Here is a 12592-nt window from a genome sequence, read left to right on the forward strand (position 1 = left end):
TGGATAAATCTTGGATAAATCTTAAAAATTAGTAAAAACAGTAGTAACAGTCCTTCTCTTCAAAGCGTTAGAGGTCCTTGTGCGCTTCATTGGCCCTCCAATATGAACATTTAAATGGACTGTGGACTTACAGAAGTTTGCTGTAATTATTTTGTTTCAGAAAAACACTGTTCATTTCTTCTTAGACAACTCTTTCCTTCTTTATTGAACCGTTTACTGGAGATGTGGCTTTTACAATTGACTGGGAATTCTCACAAAACAAATCCATCTTGATTCTTCTGGAACTAGTTGAAATACATCATGAACATAATCCTCCAGTGGTTTCAAATGGTCTGTTTAGACATAACTATGTCAGTAGCTTATTTGCTACTTTGAATATCATAATCTAATGTTATATCTTTAGGGCTGCTAGTGGTTGTTATGTGAATTAGCAGTGAATTACCATTGCTGTTGATACAATCCATTCATAAATTACTTTGTTGCTGTATTCTTTTATGATAGTGTCTATGAACTATCTTCAGGACTTAGTTCAGTTTTAGAGGTGCAAAATTAGTCAAGCCCTGACTTTACATAGAAGCAAACAGAACTTGATGGAGAATCCTCAGAAGCAAGCTTTACCCTAGATGAACTCATCCCCCTTACCTCTTTTTCCATGCATCCAAAAGAAGCTCCTTCAACAGTAACTCAGAGGATCTATGTGTCTCTTGTCTATATCCAGGGAGCAAGCTAATTTTCCTAGAATAAAGTCAGGCCTGTGGAAATTACTGTGTCTCTATTGGACACAATTTCTGCTTTCTGTCAGATCATAGTATTCAGCACTTGTAAAATACAGTACACAAAATTGTAGTAGTTGGCATTGGCACAGTGCTTGTGTGATGATTGCCTTAAGGAGAGGACAAGAAGGGGAAGACACATTTGGAGGAAGGAGAGGGCATATCTCTTACTGTTGTGTATGTGATGTTTGGTTTGTTTTTGGTTTGTTTTTTTTTTAAGAGGGAAAACATTTGATCCTATTTTTGCCTTTTAATTTGATGTTAGCCTGGTTATAGAAGGTGATGCTGTAGTTTGTATACTGAATATATAATCCCATTCTCGTTTATCTCTGTCAAATATATCTGGTGATCTCATGTGGAAAGTAGAGAGTGCTGTGTCACAGTCCTATTTGGTTTCTTTGGAACCAGGCAACCTCAGCTTAGTCTAATCCAAATAACGCCATTTCTTATAATAGGGTTCTTTTTAGAGTAGCATTAATACTTGGCAGGTATAGAGAGCTGTGTGTGCTAGATGACTTCCTAGTTAATTGTGGAATTTGATTCTCCTTTGTTTCATGAGCTGACTTGTAAATCCTTTCAAAATCATCAGAGAAGGTTTTTGGGAATACCAGAAACCTGGCTGGAAAGGAACCTCGTGTCTGTGTTCTCAGGTTGGGTAACAATCATGTATGCTGTGAAGAACCCAAAGCTGTCCTGACTCCATCCATGCTAAGGTGTGTTTGAAAGTGCTTGTTAATACGCTTTACTTAAGCCTTCTAGTCTGAATACAAGATCACAAGACCTGATCTAAAGGTCTTTGAAGGTATCTGGAGAACTTTAAACTATTTCATTGTACCCTGGAGGACGCTGTGTCCAAATGTCTGTGATGCTCTTTAAAATCTTTCTTCCAGCCTCTCCTCTATTTTGCCCTGCCAGCTTTATGTTTCCTTCTCTCCCAGCCACTGTGCTAACTAAATCAGCTCTTAAACTGCACACTCCTACTGATATTTTTCCTAAGAAACCTAAGAAGACTGTTTCTTTTTCCTTCTAATCATTTAAAACAAGCAGATCCAAAATCCTTTTTTGCTCTGCCTGTGATGGGAGATTCAGCAAGAGAAAGAGAAGATGAGGACGGGAGCCTTTCTGCATAGTGGCAGAGGAGGGTTCCTTCCTTGGGCAGTTCCAAATATATTCCCTTTCTGCAGTCTGCTGCGATGTTTATAAATGGATTTTCCAAGTTTGTGACCTATTTCAAAGCAAGTGCTGGATGCCAACACATTTTGTCCTGGCTCATCTTTGGACTGTGGGCACCTGTTGCAGACAAAGTGCTTCAGCCAGTACACTCCAGTGGGTAAATCTAAGCTTCTATCAGGATTTATGAGTATAAATATCCTTTCCTGAACCTTCTTGTATGTTTATTCAAATGACATTGTTGAAGAGGAGATTATAGAAGGCCCAATTAAGATTCCATAATATTTAAGCACCTCTCCCAGCCATATTTTCATTTGGCTTTTGCCAAAGTTTTGGAGGAAAGAAAGTCTAATAGCTTTGAAATTTAAATTTGAGTAAATTTAATTAGATGGTAATGAAGTTTTTCTATAGTCACATAAGTTTGGTATAAAATTTTGCAAAACCAAGATAAAATGAAAGCGTTACCCATTTCTTAAAGTGCAGAACAGTGTAAGAATAGGCACCAAGTGTGTGTTTAAACTGTCATTTACACAGTTAAGAGGAATTGATTTACAAAGTTTGTTTCTTGACTGTGAAAGTCAAAGGATTCACATGTACTGAAGTGTAGTGTTTCTTAAAAACACATAAAGCCTTTTCCTCCTCGGCCCAGAGCCTGCAGTCTGCAAGAGTAACCTAATAATCTGGACATGATTGAGCATGAGATTCTAAACTGTAACCTGGGATTTCTTCTGAACTTCAGAACTTTCATACGTACTGTGGGAGCTTGGGCACTGAGAGTCCAGCGAGCATGATGCATGAGATGTGTGAAACAGCAGGATGTGGGATTTCATTATCTGATCACTGATGTGTTTGTAGCACCTTAGGGATTTTAGCAGCCCTTCTCTTCCCCAGCACTGACAAATAGCCCCCCAAATTTTTTAGTTGGGTGCATGAAAATCTTGAAAGGATTTGAATGAAATTCCTATTAGGGCAGAAAGAGGCTTTGGAAACTTTTGTCATCCCATTAGCCCCCAGAAACACTCCAGAGTGACATATTCTGAGGGGGAGAGAGAATGAAAAGTATCTAGAGCACAAATGTGGCAGCTGGAAATGATTTCAAAAAAATACACAAGATGAGTGGGCCAGTAATGTAGTGAGGGGTAAGAGAGGCAGCTGGGAGATGTAAAAGAGAAGGCCTGAGAGCAGCTGAAAGATGCCAGCAGTCTGCTAAAGAGAGAATCTGAGAGCTAAGTGGTCCTACGTGAGAAGAGAAAGCATGCCACAATGATAAGAAAAACAGCTGGAGAAAAACAGAATTCCAAAGCTTCTGAGACAGGAATGGATATGCAAATTCTGTTAACTCTATTGAAAGAGTGAATTAATTAATCTTTTCTTTTGGCTGGTCTGCTTCCATACTTTCGTCTTGTTTTCACAAACGAACCCTTTCTGCAGGATCTCCAGGACTCCTTTTCTACTCCCTCCATCTTGAATTGATCTTTCAGTTTTTGGTTGTTTCCTCCACAGAAAGTAGGTCGCTCTGAAAAATATTGTTTACTTGTTAGTAGTCTCTTAAGCTACTGCTTTAGCAGTTTATCTTGTATTTCCTGACCTTATCAAGATGCTCCCTACTAATCATTTGGCATGTGAATGCCTTTCATTGGAATACCATTCCACTTGAAGAAAGTGTGCTGGTGGCAGTTGATTTCAATTGTTCAAAACACGTTATTGGTAGGATCTGTTAGATTTAGATAGATTTGTATTCCAGAGAGCAATCTGGAAGAGGCGAATTTGGCAGGCTTGAATGGTCTGTCAGTCTCTAGAATTTGGCAGGGTCTAAAACAAGTTTGTAATAAGAACATGGTGACTTCAGAAAGTAAACTATAAGAATGTACAATGGGACAGTTTTTTAAGGCTTTATGCATTGCACATGTATTTTATTATACGTACAGCTTTTAATTTACTCGCATATATAGACAGTAAAGCACCTGGTCATATACTTGAATCCAATCTGGGTGACTGCATCAGTGATGTAAAGACATATGCCAATGTCTGTCTACAGGAGCTTGTAGCAGCAGCATGTTCTTTACCTTTGAAATTGTGGCTCTGCTGTTTTTCAGCCACAAAAGCAAGAGACAGTATGAGAGTATCTTTCCTGTATCATTAGGAACAAAGAGCTTATGTGAAAAGAAGAGTACAGGAGAAGATCTTAAGAGATTCTGTCCCATCAAAAACTGAAATAGAGCACCATGAAAAGAGCAAACATGCTGTCTAGTTTCTCTGAAGCTGTTTGCTAATGACCTGCAATGAACTAGAAAATGTTAGAGAGCCTGGTCTCAGCTTGAAGCCTCAGAGGAGAAAAAATAGCAGGCAGAGAGAATGGAAAGAAAGTGAAAAAGGGAATGGAGGTAGTCAATAATTATTTTTCAACAACAGCAGCAACAAAAACCTAATCAGGCAGCAAATTTTTGACAGCTTTCATGCTGCCTGACCTGCACTGCTGTGTCCGACATAGCAGAGAAGAGCTGCAGCAACTGTTTTGGAGGTCACGAAGGTAAAGTCACAGAATAATAAAATAATTGAGCAAATTGTAAGAGGCGGAGGGTATAAAATGCAAATTAAGTATATTTGATCAAACATTTTATGATAGAGGCTTGAATGATTACCACTTATTGGTGAAATATAACGTTATGTAGCATATAGTAATACTTAAAGGAAAAGGTTTGTGTCAGAAAACTTACAATCAAATCTGATAAAGTATCACATGAGACACAGAGAGATAGAACTTTTGCCAAGGAAAGCTACGTGTGTCTGGCATAGGGAAAAATGCTTGAAACGACGGAGAAGTAATGTTCACAGTGCAGGTTAATTATTTTTAAAGAAAGAATTTGCATTAACTTTTCAGATACCTGAAAGCCTTTGACTGTGTATTTAAAAGATAATCTTTTGTTTTGGAAAACCTTGACTCTACGTTCCCCTAACAGGAACGTTTAACCAAAAGCATAAACTGATTCAAGATTTCACATGTACGACCTAATGTTGCACTTGTAACGCTTCAGTAAATTTCTTGCAGTACCTTTCTCTTTCTCTTGCAAAAAGAAACTTCAGTTTCCATGTGTGCTGAACTCCTCATTTTCTCCACGATTAGCAGCAGACAAGGCAATTTATTATTTTGCATTCTTGTGTAAATATAGATGGCCTCTATTTTTAGAAAGTGAGTTTATGAGAAATGAGTGCAGGTGCACTTATCTGGAGAGAAATGAGATAGTCAATTTGAGAAATAATGAGGGAGGCAGAGTCCATCTGTTTTTTCAATGTATTGCCTATGATAATTGAAATAACTCTGCCTTCTAAATGTCCAGCTTTCCAGCCTATAGGTTAAGAAGATCTTGGCCAGTGGCTTTGCACCACCTGGTAACTTAGAAGAATTTCCCTAAAAAGGCTCTTCAGGTTTCTGTCACCATAGTGCTTGGGAAAAAGGATAGGTTTCAATTGTAGAAGAAAGAACAGTTAGTTTGATTTTTAATTGAAATGAGGCAGTGGTGGAAGGTCTGAATTTGTAGAACCTCATATAGTAGGATCATGAACATGTAAATCCAGACAAGATTCCATGAAGCCTACAAACTAGAGTGTGCTTAGGTGGCTGCATTATCTGGACTACAGTCCTCCAACTTCATAGTTGACATTTCTCCCCCAGATGCTTCTCTTTGAATGATCTTACTCCATACCATTTGTCCCCAGATCCCTGGATGCAGTGCTTTCTACCACTTCTCAGAAATGGGAGCAGACTGAGAGATTTCAACACTGATAGTATCATAGTGAGCAGCAGAATTATCCTACCACCATAGCCATGCAAGGGTTGGAATGTATTGCTACGGTACAGATTTTATAGCAAGTCAATGCCTCGTAGAGCAAAGCGATGTTTGTAGGTTTACCTGCAACTTGCTTTGTTCAGCATTTTGAGTTGTTCTCTGGAGGAGCCAGATGTTCTTGCAAAGATCTTCTAAATAACAGGATCTATCAACAATGCAGTCAAATAGCTATGGGTTTGGGGGTTTTTTTGTTTTCTTTTTTGTCTTTTTTTTTTTTTTTTTTTTTTTGAGGTCATTGCTGATGTAGGAATTTAAAGCCAAATGTTATCATTAAATCTTCTACCAGTGCAACAGGCAGAACCTGGGACTTTGCAGGAACCCTGCCTACATCTGGTAATATCCCGCTAAAAAATATTCTCCTGTTGGCACATTTGTTTTCATGAGTCAACAAATGGGCAAAAATTGCACTCATTACTACTCAACCAGTAAAGACATGAAAGATTAGATTTAAAACTCTGAACAATTTTCCCATCATGCTAAGCACATAAAATACCACAGTAAATGTAAAAAAAAAGAAAAAAACCATGAAAACTTTCTTATGTTTGCAAGCAATAGCACTTCCATGGGCACTGAACAGACTGTACTTCCAGCCTATAAAATAAACCTCTCTGACCTCCTGCAAATCCCTCAGATTTTTGCAGATATTCTGCTCTCAGTCTGGGCCCTGGCTGCAGTCCTAGGGTATCAAGCCCATCTCCATTGTGCCCAAAGCTTGCTATTCTGCTCTCTGCAGCAATGACTGTGGTAATTAGCAGCCAAGTAGCCCTCCTGGAACAAAATACCTTTAATACAGTGCTGTTGTCATGTAAGCCGTATCTTACATACTACAGAAGGCAGAGTAGACACAATGCTGCTTCTCCCTAGTACTGCCATTCTCTGTTTAGGAATGTTAGATGGAGTTTAGGAAAGCCAGATGCCATGATCTCTTCTGCAGACATTGTCTGTGCAACCCTTATTCTTGGAGAACTGCTGTCAAGCACTGCTACCACAAGTGGGGTCAGATCAAGGCGCTGCATTACAGAGTGTATTAACAGAGGACAGGACTTTTGAAGCCAGCTTGGTTTTCTGAAGTTCCACTGAGCACCAAGATTTTCTACCCTAGAGAGTCACTACAGTGCAGTCGTGTTTGCCCTTTGCTTAGCCTTTATTAAGCTAAACCAGTGCATTCACACAAGGGAGCCTTTCAACTGTTGTGTGCCCTTTGCATGCCTTCAGCTGAGCTGAAACAGCCCCAAGAGGACCAGCTCCCTCCCCACACAAGTCCTCTGAAGGCTGAAGGACACGCTCCTGTTTTCACACTTAGCCACTGCTCCTGAAGCTTTACACTGGGTTCTGATTTCTTTTGGTAAGATTCCAGGTGCTGTTAGAGTAGGCAGGAAAATGGCTGCTCTTGATAAGGTCAGTGGAAAACCAGTCTCAAGATACAGTAGGGTAAGTGGAACTGATGATATTTATAGAAGAATAAAGTCTGAAGTTCTTTATATTCTCTGTTACATGAAGAACATAAATTATGATGGCACTCTAGTTAGTGAAAGGATGCACTTTTCAGAAAATGAGAAAAGAGTGTATTTAATTGATAAAAAAATTATTCACTAATAAAAAAAGAAGGTAATACTGATGAAATTTGGGAAACAATAATGCTTAAATTTGCATACTGTAATTACCTAATGTTTGATTTATGAAGACCACTTCTTCCTTAAGTAGTGTATGTAAAATGTATTTATGCCTAGAAGCGTGCACTGCTCCATAACTGTGTGTTGAAAAACACAGGCAGTGGACATCCCTTATCACACTGATATGCCACTTACCATCTCCCATCTTCTGTGGAAGAAAGAACACTGCTCAAAGAGGCCAGCCCAATTTAAAGCATCATTAGCACTGATAAAGAAATTACATTATAATAGAGACTGACCATCATTTTAAAAAGCTTGGATGCTTCAAAAAAAGCTTGCACAACAACTGGATTATTTATGTTCATGCTTTTTTTTTTTTTTTCTCTTAGCAGTGTTCACTTATCTGTATAAAATATTCCCAAACTGCCTGACCAAAGTATTCCTACTGGAGTTTCATTTGTCTGAGAATAATCTTTGCCTCTACATTTTCCTTGTTTCTGTTTTCATTCAGAAATATTGCTTGTGATCAAATTAGGAGAAGAATTCCAGTGGTTTGAGCAAATAGCTTGGGAATCCTAATTTTTGGCATCAGTATGGCATCCACAGCCTTGAGCAAGTAATCAGTCCTCCCTTTGAAGCAGCTAGAAAGTATACTGAAGCAGAAGTCTTTTGGAAACTATTCAATTGTAATGGCTCATGTCAGGAAAAACCAGGACATTCTGCTCCAATACTTTCTTAAAGCAGGGATATTTTCTTTTAAAGAACTTATGATTTTTTTTTTTTATATAGTTTTAACTATTTTTTAAAATGAACGAAACACTGATTTTTATTTTTATTTTTAATATTATTTTTCTGAATTGTGTTCTTATTTTTCTCATTTCTACAAACCAGGAAAAAAAAAAATCAACCACCAAAAAACCTAACAATAAATGTGGCGGATAAAAACTTTTCCAGTTCTTCAAAGGTGTCCTAAAGATTGATTCACAGCCTTTGCAAGTTCAGTGACAAAGCTCTATTAACAAATGAATGGCAGGCAGAAGAATCACTGTGCTTTCCTGATTCGCTACTTCTGTCAGTTTTGCCATTTTGACATTTTTTGCTCTGGTCTCAAATGAAGTACATAAATTCAGAAGAAGATGAATTGTGGGTATGAAGGCTTCCTTTGTAAAGATTTTTTTTTCCCCCCGGATTTCTTAAAGTTCAAATAAGTTTGAGGTGAAAGACTGGAGGCTTGTCTTACTGTAAACTGACACATTCTACCCACTCTTAAGCAGGAAGTGCATCAGCACCTACAAGAGCCCTTGCTCTGTTTGAAAGTGGAGAACTATGGCCCACCACAGCCACATTTAGAGAGAGAAGTAGCAGGCACGCCTATCAAGTCTTGTCCAAAGACTAACATGGTTACATTGAGCTAAAGAGTGTATCTGTCTCAGAGACCTCTCAGCAATTAATTTGGATTTCTGCAGCCCCTGACTTGTAGATGTTTGGTGATGAAGCAGACTTTGGTGGGTTTTTCCCTTAATCCGAGACTTGGCTAGGTCAAAAATAATGATACTGCAAGCTAATATTTAAACATATTTGGGGCTTATCACAGCAAAGTTGGCACACTGAACTGGGAAAAGGAGTTTGTTTTCCTCAAGTGGAGAGAAGGAGATAATTGTTCTGTCTGCGTATCTGCATGCTTGAGCACTGGTGTAGTTGCAGTTTTCTCTTTACTCTTTGGCACTGTGTCAAGCTTATTTGTTCTCATAATTTTTGACTGGGCTTTAGGGGAAAAAAAAAACCACAAACACAAACTCCCGAAGCCCAGTCATCATTCACAGTATGCAGAATGTAAATTTGTCCATAACTGTACTATTTTCAAAGCTACTCTTAACGTATTTGCTTGGTTTTGCTAAATGTAGTATATTTAATATAAATAATACAAAGAATCTGTGCCTTGGGACCCTTACATCTAGTAGTATGGTGGCATGAAGTAATAAACTGGTTTAGAAGAGCATTTCCATGTTGTTTGCAGGATACACTTGGAATAATAGTTGGATGTAAACTTTTAGTGCGCACCTTATGTAACCTTACTAGTCAATAGGCTGCATGTTTTGAGCAGAACTGGGGAACTGCTCAACTTGAAAAGGCTCAGTATCTGATTAGCAAGGCTGAGGGGTGCTTTGAATGGTTGCATTTTATTTTAATCCTAATATATTCCTTTCACTTGTTTTAAAAATCCAACAATAATAGATGCAATGAACTCTAGTAATGCCAAGTTATGTTCACAAGTTATTAGGAAAATGCAAACATTCAGAAAAATTGCAATTCTAGCAGCTTCAGCTCATACATGAAGCATTTCAAGGCATGACACCTTTTTCATCTACACACTGCTGAACAAACGTGTTCCTAGTTTCAACTTCTCCATCCCACTCTGCAAGGAGCTCAGCACTGGTCACTTTTTCATGTCAAATCTCTTTTGAAGATTTTGGTAACAGAACTGGAAGTTTTTTTGTATGCAACTTGTTGCTACTTGCTTATATGCCATCCCTCAAGTAAAATGCTAACATTTCTGCTGAGTATTAGCACTTCACAATTAAGTGTTGTTGTTTCTCAGTTATTTTATGTCCTGGTAACATGAACTATTTCCATTTCATGTATGTGGAATGTTATTGATATGCGTTTCATATCCAGAGGCCTGTACATCTACACATTTAGCAAGAATAAGGTAGCGTTTGTGTTGTATGTCCAAAGCTAGGTTTGCTAGTAGAACTTACACATGTACATTTTTGCTGAGGTTATTTAAGTTGTCAAGTTACAGAGCCAGCATACAGCTCACCTCTGTAAATTGAATCATAAGCTTACTCTGTCCCTGTTGTGGCTTACCTCAGCACAGCCCCTGTCCTGGGTAGCAATCGTTGCCTATCACACCCCACCCTGGGCTATCAGTCATCTCTGAATGGAGACCAGAGAAGGTCCCAGGATTGGCAGGAGTGTATCTGTGTAGGGCAGAGATGTCTTCCTTATCCTAGATTAAGCAAGATTTTACTGTACCGCATATTTTCATGAGACATCTGTGCTCTCCTTTTCCTTCCACAGGAAATGGACAGGTGTGTCTGGTTTTAGTTCTTACTTGATACTGTGTCCTGTAGACAGACCTTCTCTAGGGAAGATCATGAAGGGGAAATGGTAGAAGAGAGTAGAAAATGGAATGGGGTAGACAGTCACAGCCAGAGGATTGCAGTCAATGGCTTTATGTCCAGGTGGAGACCAGTGTTGAATGGTGTCTCCCAGAAGTCTTTCTTGCAGTCAGTGCTCTTCATCATCTTTATCAATGAGCTGGGTAGGGGGATTGATTATACTCTCCACAAGTTTTCTGATGACACACACCAAGCTGAGTGGTGCAGTTGATAAAGCAGAAGGAAGGAATGCCATCCAAAAGAACCTGGACATGCTTGAAAAGTGAGCCCTCAAGAACCTAATGAGGTTCAACTATGCCAAGTGCAAGGTGTTGCATTTGGGTTGCAGCAATCCCAGTTATGTGCACTGTCTAGGAGAACTCACTGAGTGCACCCCTCCAGAGAAGAACTAAAGGGTCCTGTTGGATGAAAATCTTTGTGTGAGCCAACAATATGTGCTTGTAGCCTGGAAAGCCAATTGTATCCTGGGCTGGAGGTAATTGTCCTCCTCTACTCTGCCCTTGTGAGGTCTGGAGTACAGGGGGCCACCAGCACAAGAAATATGTGTAGCTGTTGGAGCAGGCCCAGAAAATGGCCACAGAGATGATCAGAGGAACATCTTTCCTACAGAGACAGACTGAGGGAGCAGGGATTGTTCAATCTGGTGAAGAGAAGGCTCAGAGTCACCTCACTGCAGCCTTCCAGTACTTGAAGAGAGCTTAAAAATAGGAGAGACACCAACTTTTTACACATTGCATTAGTAATAGTATTAGGGAGAATGGTTTTAACTAAGAGAGTGGAGAATTTGATGATATATTGGGAGGAAATTCTTTACTCAAAAGGATGGAGTGGCATGGGAGCTGATTACCCAGTGAAGCTGTGGATGCTCCATCCCCAGAAGCATTCAAGGCTAGGTTGGATGAGACCCTGGCAGCCTGATCTAGTTGGTGACAATCCTGCCTCTGGCAGGGGGGATTGAAAATGGATTGTCTTTAAGGTCTCTTGCATCATGATTTTATGATTCCATTATATAATTCCTGCCACTTCCCAGATGAACTGCAGCTATGGGTAATAGGAGGGCTGGATGTCGCCATTGTGAGGCTGCTCACTATCTTTGGAAGGGTACAGAGATCAGGATCTGCATTACTGAAGAAAGGCAGGTAATGCACCCATCTTCAGTGGGGCAAGGAGAATCCAGAGAACCGCAGGACAGTCAGTTTCTGGGACAGTGCAGGCAATATTGGAAGTCATTTATTGGCACATGAAGAAGAAGGTAGTAACTGGGAAAGGTCAGCATGGATTTACAAGTGTAAATCGTGCCAGACCTCCTAGATCAAATGAGTTCACTGTGGATGAGGGGAAAGCAGAGGTCTACCTTGAGTTTAGCAAGGCTTTTTGTGCAGTCTCACACAGAATCCTTGTATTCAATTTCAGATGTTTCAGTTTGGATGGGCAAAATTCCAACCAGATTGATGTTCAGAATCACACTGTGCCTGAAAGTTGGTTGCAAATCGAATTCCACAGGGATTGTCCTGCCTGATGTCTTTGTCAATGACCTAGATGCAGAGGCAGGATGCAGTACTTTCAGGCTATCAATGATGATACCAAATGGACGGTGTAGTTGATGTGCTTGAGATCCGGCCTGCCATTCAGAGAGATTCATGTTTGCTAGAGGATAGGGCCAACAGGAGCCCCATGATATTCAGTGTGGACAAATGTAGCATCCTGCATCTCAGATGGACAAGGACCCTGCATAGGCTTATAAGGCATGGCTGGCTTGGTAACAGCTCTGCTGGAAAGGGCATGCAAGGCCTTGTGTTGGGCTGAGTGTGAGTTAGTGGCAAAGCCTGGCAGCAGTGAAAGTGCATTAAACCATATGAACAGCAGCACAGGTGGCAGATGAAGGGAATTGGTAATTCCCTTTCACTCAGTGCTCATTAGATCACATCTGGCAGAGTGAGTCCAGTCTTGACTTCCCCAGCATATGAAAGCTTTTGATAAACCCTAATGAATCCATTGGAAGAACA

The sequence above is a fragment of the Tympanuchus pallidicinctus genome, unplaced genomic scaffold, assembly GCF_026119805.1.
Source record: "Tympanuchus pallidicinctus isolate F22 unplaced genomic scaffold, pur_lepc_1.0 scaffold31, whole genome shotgun sequence".
Lineage (NCBI taxonomy): Eukaryota > Metazoa > Chordata > Aves > Galliformes > Phasianidae > Tympanuchus > Tympanuchus pallidicinctus.